At 32.6% G+C, this 15,306-nt stretch overlaps 2 long non-coding RNA genes across 6 annotated transcripts in view; both read right to left on the bottom strand.

The window, feature by feature from the left end:
* Window positions 1–999: 999 nt before the first annotated feature.
* The window catches only part of LOC110275224 (uncharacterized), a 17,106-nt gene continuing 2,799 nt past the window's right edge, over window positions 1,000–15,306 (bottom strand). Inside the window, exons 5-9 of one of the 5 annotated variants that reach the window (XR_008002406.1) lie at window positions 11,102–11,163; window positions 10,622–10,880; window positions 10,183–10,256; window positions 9,928–10,031; window positions 1,002–1,855 (exon numbers count right to left, since the gene is read on the bottom strand). This is a non-coding gene — a long non-coding RNA (uncharacterized LOC110275224). The other 4 variants (XR_008002409.1, XR_008002405.1, XR_008002408.1 and 1 more) reach the window with 4 other exon arrangements.
* Window positions 11,790–12,421, bottom strand: LOC127741409 (uncharacterized). The gene is made up of 3 exons (XR_008002410.1): window positions 12,374–12,421; window positions 12,210–12,285; window positions 11,790–12,122 (listed from the first exon to the last, which is right to left on the bottom strand). It is a non-coding gene; the product is annotated as an uncharacterized LOC127741409 (long non-coding RNA).

Genomic DNA, 15,306 nt, shown 5'->3' with positions numbered 1-15,306 from the left:
TTTGATTCATGACAACAACTATGTTTAATAACAAGTCTGCTAAGTATAAGTATAAAACAGGACAACCATAAAATTAAATTACAGTATGCTCACACCAGAAAAAAATAAATAAATAAAATTACAGCATGCACCACATCTTATAATTTTAAATGGATTGATAAGACAAGTCTACACAGGCTAACCAAGTTTTTTGCTGTACCATTTTTAATGCTTAACTATAGTAGTTTCCCGTACTTTATTCCTGATAAGTGTATCCAATGGATGTAGAAGATGCAAATAAATTTTAAATTTTTTGGCCATCGCAAGGCAGTCAACAATATGTGGAATAAACTTAATACGTAACACTGATTCATAAGACTTGGATTAGCTGAAAAAGATTCATTTCCGGATTGTGAGAAGAAAATAAAGCAAAGGTTAGGAGAGAGGTCTGGCTTGCATATAGAATGAAGTGGTAAATTGTATTTCCAACCACCATAATAAGAGTCTAATTACAAATTTTGTAAGTCACACCTTTTGTACAACGCTATTGTCCAGGATGACCTACAATGCAACCCTCATAGCTGATAAGAGGAAAATGGAGCAACCCTCTTTGAACAACGTATCATACACGGTACTGAAAACTACATATTAAAACTCACAATTTTTTCACTGTAAGATCTTGTTCTTATTTTGAATATTCAAATATTATCAATTGAGATGAATTATTGATCAAAACTCACATCATATCGCGGACAGCAACCAAATAATAGAACGGCAACACTTTTCCAATAAAGTTCGTATTCCAAATTTACCATTGGACCATTCGTCAATCAACCGAGTTATAAACACCAAATATAAAATTCTCAAATCATTTAAGAATTAAGATAAAAGTAGAGAGCCCAAAATCGGAAAAAAAAATCAAATTAAAAAAGAAAAAGAAAAAAATATCCGTAACTATTTAGAAGAAAATGTCAAATTCATAAGAATATGGAAATTATGCAATATCCATTGGGTCAAGAAATTAAATCTATGCAATATTCCACAAAATTAAGCAATAACTACGATCCGATCCAATCGAATTCAAAACACTACAATATTCCACAAGACAACCGAATTTAAGAAAGAAAAACTAGCCTGGGTTGGAATTAAGTGAGGAAAGTTTGTTGCAGGTGTAGGAAGAAGTGAGGAATCCATGGAGCAAGAAGAGTGCAGTGATTACGTTAATGAAGCACACCACTATGGTTGCGTTCCTGAAGGAGAACCTGAGCCTCCATCATTGCTGCCCCTCCATTTTTGCTTTGCTTTTGGGATTACGGCAAGTGCTCCAAGATTTTCCTTTTACCCCTAAATTCACGGCATCACGCCGAGTGGTGTGTAGGACCTGAGTCTAAATGAGACCTGTCGCCACTACCTGTGGGAAAGAAACTAGCTAGCTACCAGCCAGTCACTCTTTCTAGTTAGGGTTTCAATTCTCAATTTCTCGTTCAGAACAACTGTGTGTTTGTAAAGCCATAAAGGTGAGAATTAATTTCTCAATTTCCCTTTCTCTTTCCATTCCCTACATACACAAGAAAAATGGGGAAAGGCATCATTCTCAGCTAAGCAAGCAATTTCAAAATCCGTACAAGTCCCAAAGGGTTATCTTGCAGTGTATGTCGTAGATAATCAAAAGCGTTATGTGATTCCCATTTCATATTTGAACCAAGCTTCATTCTAAGAGTTCGAGTGAAGTTGAGGAAGAGTTTGGATATGATCATCTCATGGGAGGTGGATATGATCATCCCATAGGAGGTCTCACAATTCCTTGCAGTGAACATGTATTCCACCAACTCGCATCTCCCTTGAGTTGAGATTGATGAAGAATCTCAAAATGAGACTGATTAACATAGATTAGCATACATGTTATAATAGATTAGTATAGAGAATTATAATGACAAATTCAAAGAGTACGTGTTTTATACTTTTTTTTTGTGTAACACAAATTGACAATGAATTCAATCACACATATCTATGACATCTTTCAATTCTCGAAGCAAGTAACAGCCTATATTGCCTGAGAAAAACCAGATTCCAGTGCGAATAAATTTCAAGCATGAGAAAAACCAGATTTGATAAATTTCATATTGTGCTAATAGAGAAAGAAAACTCTATTGTGGAACCCGGAGATCCCTCACCATTTCAACTTCATATCATCAACTATACCATCAAACTTCAATATTCTAGAGTAAAAAATAACACATGACATCATTTCACAAGGTAAGTGTCAAGCATAGCATCATATCCAATTTTATAGACTCATAGGGACTAATATCCTTCATCACAATTCAATTTCACAAGGCCACATATATTATTACATCTCAATATTGTTGGATAGAAAAAGCCAGATATATCATACATCGCTACAATTTTATTTTGCAGTCATATAGGACAAACATATTACTCTTCCACACATTTCATTTTTCTAGGCTCACAAGAATAACAAACATGATCCCACAATTTTACCATCAAAACAAATCATTGCACAATTATTTTCAACGGACAAAATTTTAATTTGATGTACTAGTTAGTGAACAGAAAAAACATCACAAAAGAATTGAAATGACTCTGCAACTAAGTTGCCATGCTGTAAAATTCTATCACAAATTGATAATGAATTCAATCACTCAATTATTTTCTGTTTATATATAACATCTTTCAATTCTTGAGCAGCTTATATATGCAAACTTACTTGTAGTGAGAAAAGCCAGATTTCACGGTTCAATATTCTAATAAATTTCAAAACATGAACAAGAACACATCAGAGAAAGAAAACTCTATTTTAGAGCCAAGAGATCCCTCACCGCATTTCAACCACATTGGGGCCAAACGATCTTTCACCATATTTCAACGTCATAAGGTCAATTAAACCATCAAACTTCACTGTTCATGGGTCAAACAAGCCAAATAACATATACCATCAAACTTCATCATATCCGATTTTTTTGGGGTCATAGGGACCCTTAATCACAATTTCATTTCGTAGGGCCACATCTCATTGTATCGGATTTTATCGGGTCATAAGGACTAAGATCCTTCATCACAATTCAACTTCATAAGGCCACATATATAATCATGTATGAACTAAGATCCTTTGTCACAATCCAATCTCGCAGGGTCACATATATCATCATTCCAATTTTATCCGGTCATAAGGACTAAGATCCTTCATCATAGGGTCACATATGTCATTACTTTTCAATGTGATTGGACAGAAAAAGCCAACTAAATTACCCTTCCACACATTTCATTTTTCTAGGATCATAAGCATCATCAACATTATCACACAATTTTACCATCAACAAATCATTACACAACTTTTTCGAGGGACATCTTATTTGATCCATATAGTAATAAAAATCGTCTCAAAAGAATTGAAACAACTCTGCAACTAAGTTTGTCATGATGTAAAAGTTAGTCCTATATCATTCTGCAACAAATGCATTTCACAAACGCTCAAACATACATTGTGCAAGGTAGAATTAAAATAAATTCAAAGTCTAGAGTCGCATCCAAATCATAAAAATAACAGAGAAAACAGTCCATCCCTAGAACTATCAAATGGCAAAACTCAACTGTCCTTAATAACAGAAAAATAGTTGGGGAAATGAAGAAAAACCAACCTTTCCAAAACTAACTCATCCCCAAGATAATAAAAAAATAACACCAATAATCGAAAGAAAATCTTTTTCTTTTTTGGACATGAATATATTCCATAAGAGCAACGATTTGCACACAATTTTGTAAAACACAAATTGACAATGAATTCAGTCACTCAATTATTTTCTGTTTGCCTAACATTTTCGACAAAATAATTATCTCTTCTTTCAACGCTTGAGCAGCTTGTACAAAGCTACTTGCGGTAAGAAAAATCAGATTTTACTGTTCACTCTTTCTGATAAATTTCAAAGCATCAACAAGAAACATCAGAGAGAAAAAAAACAGTATTTTGGACACAAGAGATCCTTCACCACATTTGGAGCCAGAAACCCTTCGCCAAATTTTAAGGTCATAGGGTTTACTATCAAACTTCAATATTCATGGGTCAAAAAAAGCCAAATAATATCATTTTGCAACATAAGGGTCAATCATATCATCATATCCAATATACTCAGGTCATAGGGACTAAGATCCTTCACCACAATTCAACTTCATAGGGCCAGTGGGCAACACATCATTGTATCCGATATTTTCGGGTCGGGTCATAGCCACTAAGATCCTTTGCCACAATTCAATTTCATAGGGCCACACATCATTATATCTGGGTTTTTCGGGCCATAGGGACTATGATCCTTCATCACAATTCAATTTCATAGGACCACAAATTATTGTATCCGATTTTCTTGAGTCATAGGGACTAAGATACTTTGCCACAATTCAATTTCGTAGGGCCACGCGTATCATCTTATCCAATTCTATCACGTCATAAGGACTAAAATCCTTCGTCAAAATGATTCTATCGGGTCATAAGGACTAAAATCCTCCATCACAATTCTTAGGGCCACATATATGGTTACGTTTCAATATAATTGGACAGAAAAAACCAACTATATTACCCTTCCACACATTTCAGTTTTCTAGGATCAGAAGCATCATGGACATTATCACACAATTTTATCATCAACAAATCATTACACAACTTTTCAAGGGACAACATGTTATATGATCCACATAGTAAAAAAAATCATCGCAAAAGAATTGAAAAAATTCTGCAACTAAGTTTGTCATGCTGTAAAAGTCAATCGTATATCATTCTGCTACAAATCCTTTTTCCAAAAGGCTCATTATGCAAGGTAGATTTGAAATAAACTCAAAGTCCAGAAGAGAGAAAACAGTGCATCCCAGAACTATCAAATGGTAAAATCAATTGTCTGAAATTCAATCACAGAAAAACTAACTTGTCCAAAACCAATTCATTCCCACGATAACCAAGAAGTAACAACATAATAAAAAAGCAAATCCTTTTTCTTTTCTTGCACAAAAAAAGCCATCTTTACAATGGATTCCGACGTTAAGCACCAAAATGCAAAAGATTTTCGGGGGAGGGGAAAGAGAAAGGAGGGGGGCATCTTTATAAAGAGAACCAACAACAAAAAGGGGGGAATCATCCCCATTACCGAAACGTGCAGATAATAAAGTTTCCTCACTCACCGTTGTTGATTCATACATTCTTTAAAACCCTAATCAATCAGATTTTGCAAAAGCACCAACAATTCCCCTCCCGTAGAAATTTTGTTGAACCGAGCCTCTGAAATTCACCCACAGTAGAGCCTTGATCCCATTACTCCGTTCCCATTATTCAAAGTTATAGCAGAGAAAGAAAGAACCCAGCAATTGGGAAAGAAGAAGAGAAAATAAAGAACAATAGTACCACAGAAAACCAAATTTAAGAGGAACAAGAGCCAAGAAGTGCAATTGAGGAGTGAACTTGAGAAGAGTTTCGCATTCTTATATAGATTGTCAGGGGCGGTGTTTTAGCCTTAGTGCACTGTGTTTAGAAATTTAATAATTACATTTATAATTTTTTAATCCTTTCAATTTTTTTTTTCTTTTGTAGGTCAATTGACTAATTGACTTATGCATTTATTTAATTACCGGAAGGCCTTTTTCTTTTTTTTTTCTTTTCTTTTGAACTTATTTATTCTCACAATTAATTAATTAACTATTGTATATTTTCGTAGAAAACACAGGATAATGCATAAAAGTATATAAAATTTTTTGTTAAAAATTTAAACAAAAAATATATAATAATTATTACTATAAATACTTTATAATTTAAAATATTAAAAATAATTAGTATTTTTAATCAATTTAAATTAGTTGAGCCATCCTCTCATTTATTTACTTAAGTAAGTATTTGTGGTTCGAATTCTATCTTGTGTGTAGCAATTCATTTGCCAATGGTAGATCCTTAATAAATAAAATATTAATATATGGTGGATTAGTCATAGACCTGCGCAATTAGAAAATCCATTAAAAAAACAATATTTGTCTTTAAGCAAAACAATTTTTCATTGCTAGCAATACTTATGAAGATTTACCTTTATTAAAATTTACTTGGGATAATTTTATTTATTGATATCGTATTCATTTTTGAAGTCAAAACAATCATATTTTATAACATGATTTTTAAGTTTTCAAACTTATAAACTTGTATCGTTACAAAAGCTATTATATTGATTAATATTTTTTTGTAATATTACTAGAACATCACCGTTGAGTATTAATTAATGTGAAGAAAAATCAATAACAACTTTTGTTATTCAATAAAATAATTCATTTTATTGAAAAATAAATTAGTATTTTCTAAATTAGTAAATACATTTTCTTTTAATTCTTACAATATTTTATTCGACAATATTTGCCATTAAAAAATATCAAATGACCACACTATCCTATAATATGATATATACAGTAATTTTTTATCTTAAAATTAATTATGATTAGTGAGATAAAATTTAAAATTATTTTTTTTCTTACCCAAAAACTTATTACTTTTTTTCTACTAAAAACTATTAATTTATACTATTTATATATTTTTTCAATACTAATAAGTAAGTAAATATTTGTACTATTATACTTATTATCCTAGATGATGACTTAAATTACTTATTTTTTGTATTAAATAAAATAAATAATATCTTGTATCGTAAATTTATTAAATATTAAGAAAAAATTATGCAATAAATCATATAAAGAGTCGGTACAAAAAATAAAAAATATTTATCATATATACTAATTTTTTATACATGTAGTGTCATGTATATTTAGAATTATCTATTTTAATTAGGGTAAAACACACAATTAAACCAAACCCAACTCAATATTACACAATTCACCCAAATGAAAAAACGTTACATAGATCTCCATATTTACTTCTCTATGTAAATCGAATGAGATAGACTAGATTTAGCTTTATGTAAATCTAATCAGCATGTTTCGATTTATGCATGGATCGAAATAGGATGATTAGATTTACAATATGTAATTTGAGAAAAATAATTAAAATACTATTATATCAATAAAATTAGGCTAATTTTTTTTATATCTCATCTATATTTTAAGTTTTAAATTAATAACTTTTTCATGTTTATTTCTACTGAACTTTTTAAAATAGATGGTTTCATATAACAATAGAGATAGACGGTTAATTTTAAATTACTAGCGTACACGTAAAAAATCACTAGTTTTTAGAAAAATAGATGAATTTACGTAAAAGTAGTGATTTAAAGTTGTCTATTTAAAACCAGCTCATTATATTTCTAGAAACCAACACATTTGAATTTTTAATTATATATGTTCAAATAAAATTTATCAAAATTTTTAATTTTTTATGATTTTTTATTCTCTTGAAATGCTATTTTTTTTAATACTAATTTAAATGTGTTTGTTCTAATCACCCTATTTAGATTTACTAGGACAGGGCATAAATCGAAACAGGGTGATTAAATTTACTAGGACAACATGCATACATGCATAAATCAAAACAGACTGATTAGATTTACATAAAAAGCTAAATCTAGTCTAGCTCATTCGATTTACATAAAGAAGTGAATGGGGAGATCTATGTAATATTTTTTCATTTGGGTGAATTGTGTAATATTAAGTTGGGTTTGGTTTAATTGTGTGTTTTACCCTTTTAATTATGTGAGTGATTATGGTTATTTTTACTTTTTCGTTATATTAGTAAATAATATTTAAAAACTAAGAAAAAAATACTTATAAAATAATATTTAAAAACTAAAAGAAAAAAAATACTTATAAAATTTTCTTAATTTCAATAAAAAATTATCTTGTAAATATATCAAACTATTGTATATATAATATTTGTTATAACATTGACTCAAAAGAAAGCAAGATCAATCTAAGCTCATTGTTAGGATCCCAAATTCGACTTAGATGAAGTCCACGTATCCCCTTTCAAATTGGCTTTAGATTAGATCTTTGTTGCTAATTAAGTATGGTCATGGATACTCAGAAAGAGCATGGCGGGCTCCTTTCCCATCCCTCACTCCCGTTAAAAGAAATGCCCCTGTCCCCTCTCCATCTTTGCAAGTCTCTGATTTATTTTCTCTTTAGAAAACGCAAATTTTTTCGAGTATCTACAGATATTTTTTGGACTTTTTGAAAAAAAAAGACATTATAATAGTGTGTAAGTTAATTTTAATTTTTTTAATAACCATATTTGTCATAACGTAATCGATAAATTATGATAACAAATACCGATTGAATATATTTTGAGTATAATATGTTTTATTATTTTGTATGGAACAATATTAGTTTTAATTTTTATTTTTTTATTATTGAGTATTAAAATTAAATAGTATTTATATTATTAGTATTTTTTTACCTTCCTCAACTCTAACTATGATTAGGCCTAAAAACTGGTTCACCTCATTGAAAACAAATGAAATCTAATTAGTTTCTTTTACGGTTAAGTATAATTTTTGTCCCTAAAACAACAACTGAAAATTTTTTCCGTCCCAACTTTTTTTTACTTACAAAATCGTCCGTAAAGTTTAACTTAGTTTTAAAATCGTCCTTTTTACTAAAATTTTAATTTTTATTACCAAAGTACCCCTAATTAAAAAAATAAAAAAAACAAAGAAAACGAGTTAAAGTGCTGGGGAAGGGAGTCACGCTAGGGGGTTTCAGGGAAGAAGAGAGGGAAGGGAAGGTGGGGAAGGGGAGGGGAAGGGAATCTGCTGCTGCTGCTCCTCGTCGTTCGCTCCTCGCCGCTGGATCTCGCCGCTGCTCCTCGTCGTTTGGTCCTCGCCGCTACTCCTCAACGTCGATGCCAGCAGATCTGCGAAGGTGGACGTTGCGCGCCACTCACCATTTTTGCTTCTCCTCCTCGCCGGGTCGTGCGCCACTCGCCATTTTTGCTTCTCCTCCTCGCCGGTCACCGCTGCTCCTCATCCTCCTCACCGGTTGCCGCTGCTCCTCGTCCTCCTCGCCGCTGTTGTTATTCTTCTATTTCTGTTTATTATGTTGTTGATTCTAATTCCATTTTGCTTCTGCTACTTTTATTATATTGTTGATTTCTTATTATGATTCTTTATATTGTTGCTTCTGGTTGCTTCTACTTCTGCTTCTGGTTGATTACATTGTTTCATTGTTGTTGTTACTGTTCTTCTGCTTCTACTTCTGGTTAATTACATTGTTTCATTATACAGATTTGTTGATCTATTATCCATTTTTTTAATGTTTATTACATTATTTTATTGTTGTTGCTTCTATTTCTGTTTCTGCTTCTGGTTGATTTTGGGGAAGAAGGAGAAGGGTATTTTGGTCCGAAAGACAATTTTAAAACTAAGTTAAACATTAGGGACAATTTTGTAAGCAAAACAAGGTTGGGGACGAAAAAAATTTTCAACCCCTATCTTAGGGACAAAATCATACTTAACCATTTTTTTTATAGTGCTATACATTAACATAATCATAAAAGAATTAACTTTACACAACTAGAAAATTGCTTAATACAGACAGATTTGGTCTATATTACAGATGGATTTTTAATTACTGACGAAATTACCGACAGATTTTGTCCCTCTGTAAAAGCCTCGTCGGAAATTATTTACCGACAGATTGATTTTTACCAGTTACCGACAGATTTTTTCTCTGTAAATTTTCCCCTCCATTTCCCCTAGCGTCAAACTTTCCGACGGATTTTTCGTCTATAACTAGAGATAGATTTTCCGACGGATTTTTCGTCGGTAATTAGAGACAAATTTTTCGATGGATTTTTCGTTGGTAATTAAAGACAGATTTTTCGCCGGATTTTTCGTCGATAATTAAAGAATTTATTCCTAGCATGCACCTAGTTTATACACGAAAAAAGATGGATACAGACAATGAAATACTTCTTTAAGCAAGGTTCATTATGCATAAATTGTCGGAGGAGGAAATCACCTTCAAAATGGCAAACCAACTCGAATGATCTTGTCAAAACGACCCTTCCTCAACAAAGCGGGATCAAGAATGTCTAATCTATTTGTAGCACCTATCACAAGCACCTGAAATTTAAGTTTAAAGTATCAAATAACATCATTGTAACCTGGAAGCCAATTAAAAGCATACCCCTATTAAAATGGATATTTGTAGAGATTATCAGTCATGGGAATAAAAATGAAGATCTATCAAGTTCCTAAGGGGATGGAAATCCACCTCTTATAAATAAATACGGACGAAGGCAGAAGAAAAAGATCCTTAACACGTGATGCAGCAACCCCTACAAACATCTGGGAGAAGAACAAATAAAAAATTTTTAACTTTAAAGATGAAGACAATTTTTATGCATTCAATATTCCACACTTCATGGGTATAAGTTTCATTCATTTACAGAGTAGAGCATATGATCTAGGTACGATCACAACCGGCACACTCTGATCAATGTCAGACCTGCACGCACATTTAGATCAAAACTGATATGCCTGTATCTTAGGAAAATCAAATGAGTGCTTAATTTAAATTTTATCTACATCCTCATTCTCCTAAAGAATTAAATTATTTTTAAATTTGAAAGTTGAATAGAAATTATATTCCAAAGTTCTACTTGCTACTTTCTATTCAATGCGGGTGAATATCTTTGGAGAACAGGCATCACCTCTACAAAATCTGTGCCATTTGCCGCAAAAAAAGGCAACCCTGCTTCCCCAGCGATGGCTTTAGCCAGTAGAGTTTTACCAGTTCCTGGAGGTCCATCGAGAAGCACACCTTTTGGACAATAAATTCCTTTGTCTTGAAACTCCTCATCATTCTTTAAAATTTGTACAATCTCTCACAATTCCCTCTTTATATATTCCTGGCCAGGAAAATCATCAAAAGTGACACCAACTCTTTCTTCTGCAGATATAAATTTAGCCCTGGGGGAAAAATATAATAATATAACAGTTTTACTAATTAATATACAAATCAAAGTGGTAAATGAACTTAGATTTTTTAAGTTTTACTATCCCATGATTCCTATCTAACTACAGCAACTGTAAAGAGGTACCATGGCCTAGTTTTGAAAAACAAAGCTAAAGAAAAAAAATCTGTATTTGCACATGTTTTGAGTGCTACGTTTGAGTGGCAGGTATTTTACCTTGATATCACTTGATATGGCATTGAATGTTCCTTCCCGCTGGATTTCATATGTTGTAATATCTGAAACACTCATCAAATTAATTGCAAGAATGGCGAGTCTTATACAAATAGATTAAAGAACAAACATAAATTTCATTCAAGGAATAGAAATAGGCATACAACATGGAGTTTAGTAGCCAGCTTAGCTGGCTCATCTTTAGAATCCTGAGTAAGTTTGTGCAGAAAGTTGGCTGCCTCCAACTCGACATTTTGTGAAGACGCCATCTCATCCAAAATGCACAATCAGAAAGAGACACCATGACATCTCAGCCAATTAGCAATGACACTCACCAAATAATTCAGCACAAAAACAGGACAATTATGATGCCCAACAGTGACCAGGTAAACCCATCCAAGTGTTATATACCTGAAATCCTCCATATAAATATACTTAGGAAAATAATTAGTCAAATCAATACTACATAAGATACATAACCATAACCCTTAACCATATCAAGGAATATAATTTTGAAATGGAATAAAATATTCGAAACACCTCAGAACTTTCTACTTGTTCCCGTGTATGCTAGTGGAAACATCTCAAAGTTAAATATTATGAACAACCATTTTCGTTTTTAGAATCACTGTAAGTTAGAGCAGTCCTCTTGTCTAACATTATGATACATGGAAGGAGGAGTAGTTTTTTTTCTTCTTTATATTCAGACGATGTTTCAAAATGGTTTTTCTTGCTGAGGTCTTTTTACTTAGCATTTTTCCATATATGTCTAATAATTAACTAATTAACAAACACCAACATGATTAAGGTACGAGTTAGGCATTTATCTATCTCTTCAATTTCTTCCAGACAAAGTGGGGTTGGCACTACTTATTATTTAGCAATACATACAACTTGTACAAAATTTTCTCAAAGGGATGTTTGAACCTGATCAGTAGACTTATCCTTAATCCTCAAAACCTTATTTTGCAATAATGATCCCCGGATAGAGCCCATGCAGATCACCCAGGGTTGTAATAACCATCTGCAAAATGAAGCAGATGAATGTAAGAACAAAATGGAAAAAGAATGTTGTATTTTAATCAAACACAAAGAGGGCATAACGAAATACCTCACGTAAGGAGATAGATTATAGTCTGCAAAAATACAAATGCCAAAGCATTGATGGGTTGGGTGGCTGCAACAAACTGATAGAAACAATCAAACATAAATATAAGTCTCACAAATTTAGGGTGCTGAAAAGATTAGATACCAATGTACATGAAATAGACTTACAAGTATTCCAATTTTTATGAGGTGGAGGACATCAACATCTCTTGTAAAAAAATACCGTTAGTATTAGCACATGATGTATTAAATAAATTAAATGATAGAAACATGTAACTATTTTCTTTTTTAGTCAAGATTTAGTAAAATACTATAATTTATAATTTTCCTAAATAAGAATAAAAGAATTACTTGTGACATTTGTGGTTGCCTTAGATTTCTTTAATTTTCACATGACCATAACTTGTTTTTACGAACGAGTTATTAACATTTGATCTAAATGACCAAATGTAAGTAAAGGGAAATTTATTTTAAACTTAAAAATTAATTAACCACATTTAATTTCAAATTAAAGAAACAAAAAGTTTCCAAAGAATAAAATTCCACTAAATTTGAAGGTAAATGTTATTCTCTTTTCTTCACATATTAATGGGGTAGAACTTGTTTAAGGTTTTTTTTTTCTCCTGAAATATTGGTATTATGATCATAATTTTAGGTATTATATATGTGTGAGTAAATGTGGAGAGAGAGAGAGAGAATAAATGTCATATTTTGTAGGTCTAATTTTTTTTTACTTATTCTATATGTTATGTATATATATCTAAACAATTTAATTTGTATTGCAGCCAGTAGTAAAATACCCCAATGTATTTCCAAAAAACTCAATTTGGGATAAGTAAGTGAATTTTTCCTCACTGCTCTTTAATTACTTTTATATAATTTGATCTAGAAATCCATTTTCTTTTAACTTCTTTTTTCACATTGTTTCTGTTCCTATTGCAGGTTCCCATACTTCTTGCCCTCATTGATAATATCAATTTTTTCCTTTCTGGTATTAATTATCTGCATCTGGCTTCCGGTAGTTCTATGAGGACTCAACTCTTTACCATTAAGATCAAATGCTTTTTTTACTCAAAGAATTCACTTGAGTACTCTCACAAGTATATACTACATATCAAGGAAGAAAAGACCTGAACTGTAACTTGGTGGTGGAACTGGAAGAAAAGGTACTGTCATTATCATCTTAATCACTTGCATTTTGCAAGTAGACCTCATCGTTGGTGGAATAAGGTTCCTCAAATGACTTGATTTCCATGTATCTAAAGCTGTAATTGTTACAAGAATAAAAATAACACGGTTTTGCTGCAAAAAAATTTCAGTTATTGGGTGAGACATTTATACAAACAGATAGAGTGCAATGTTAGCGCCACAGTTGTGAATCTGATACATACGCTAATTACTACTTCTCTACGAGCTAACACTTCACAGGACAAAATTATAAATATGGAGTTACAACTTAAAAGGTTCCAAAACCAGAAATAAGGTAACAAATACAGCAAGTATAACAGAATCCTTTATATATATAAATAAGGTAACAAACCTCAAAGCTTGAATATCATCCTGCCCTTGTGCAGTAGATCTTCGAATTGCCTCTTCTGTAACATAAAAATCAAACACAAACGTACATGAAGTTTACATAGATAGTTGTCTGTGAGAATTTGTCTCTAAATCTAACAAGCAAGTAACCTCAAACAAGAATAACTACCAGCAAGAAGTTAACATCATTTGCTTAGGTAGGTAAAAAAAAAAAGAAACAAAAAATAATACCAACACGCCACAAACAGCAAAGGGAACTTAAAAATAATTTATAATTCATCAGAGGCAGCCTAACATTTAGATATGACAGTAGCAAAAAGATAATTTTTCCATGTAAATCCATATTCCAAACAAAGGATTTTTAAAAAGGACTTTCATTTAGTTTCATGTGGGAGTCAAGAAAAAACAAGTTACTAGAGCATTTGCTAAATGAGAAAAATCATTTCTCGAACAAGTGACCTTCCAAGTCATAACTAAGAAAACCTCAGGTCACCAAGTTCAAATAGAACAACAAGGCAACACACAATAAACAAGTTTCAAGAGCACAATGACAAAAAGAAATATTAAATACCCTTGGCGAAGGCAGAACACAACCATCCACTTGAGTAAAGCCAGTGCTTATAGAAATTCCACAATTTTAAAGCATAGGTTCAGAACCATAGTTGCTGGTTTTTAGTGCCTAACAAAACAATATTTAATTGAATTACAAATTACTTGAACAGAGCAGAACAGAACAGATTCAACGTTCGTCCAAGCAAATGATAATAAGTGAAAGAGCCTTCGGTCGAAAACAATGGCCTACCATGAATTTTAGGTCAAAAAAAGCTTCTTATTGCAGAAAAAAATTCATCAAAATAGAGTAAACCCGCAGATTCAAATGAAGCACAAAAACAGAGTATGATAATCCTAAAACTGGCACAGAAAAATTGAGCCCTAAGGTTTATCATGAAGAACAGAATCACAAAATCAGGATATATAAACCTGAAATTTGAGGTGGTTACGGAAAGAATTGAGAGAGCGAGTTGAGATTAGACGGAAGAGGCGCCAGAGGGAGCAGATGCAATGAGAGCGGCGTCAGAGAGAGCTCTGCAACAATGGGAGTAGACGCGACGAGAGCGGCCGTGGAGGGATCTCGTGCGATGCCAGGGATGACAGAGAGATTGTGCGACGCAAGTGGCGGCGGCGGCAGCGACGGAAGAAGCAGAAGTAACAGCCACGGAGAGAAGAAGCAGCTCGTGCGACGGAGGAAGAAGCTAGAAATAGTTTGAATGGGGGCCTGCCACTGGAGCTGGCAATATATACCCTATCCGTGGGTACTCAATCAATTTGTTCGGGTAGAATTGTCTATCCTATCTGCTGTAATTAGGATACGAATTTGTCCGCGGGTAGGATAGGGTAGGGGTGGCAAGCGGGGAAGCCCGCCCCACTTAGTGAGGCGGTTCCAGAATTCTAGTCCGCTCCGCCTAACGGCGGGCTGGCGGGTTGGCGGGTTGGCGGGCTAAGCCTGCCAAATAACCTATTTTTTTATTTTTAACTATTAAAAAATATATAAAAGCATACAAAAA

This window comes from Arachis duranensis, chromosome 9 (genome assembly GCF_000817695.3).
Source record: "Arachis duranensis cultivar V14167 chromosome 9, aradu.V14167.gnm2.J7QH, whole genome shotgun sequence".
Taxonomy (NCBI): domain Eukaryota; kingdom Viridiplantae; phylum Streptophyta; class Magnoliopsida; order Fabales; family Fabaceae; genus Arachis; species Arachis duranensis.
This window is presented reverse-complemented; position numbering and strand designations above follow the sequence as displayed.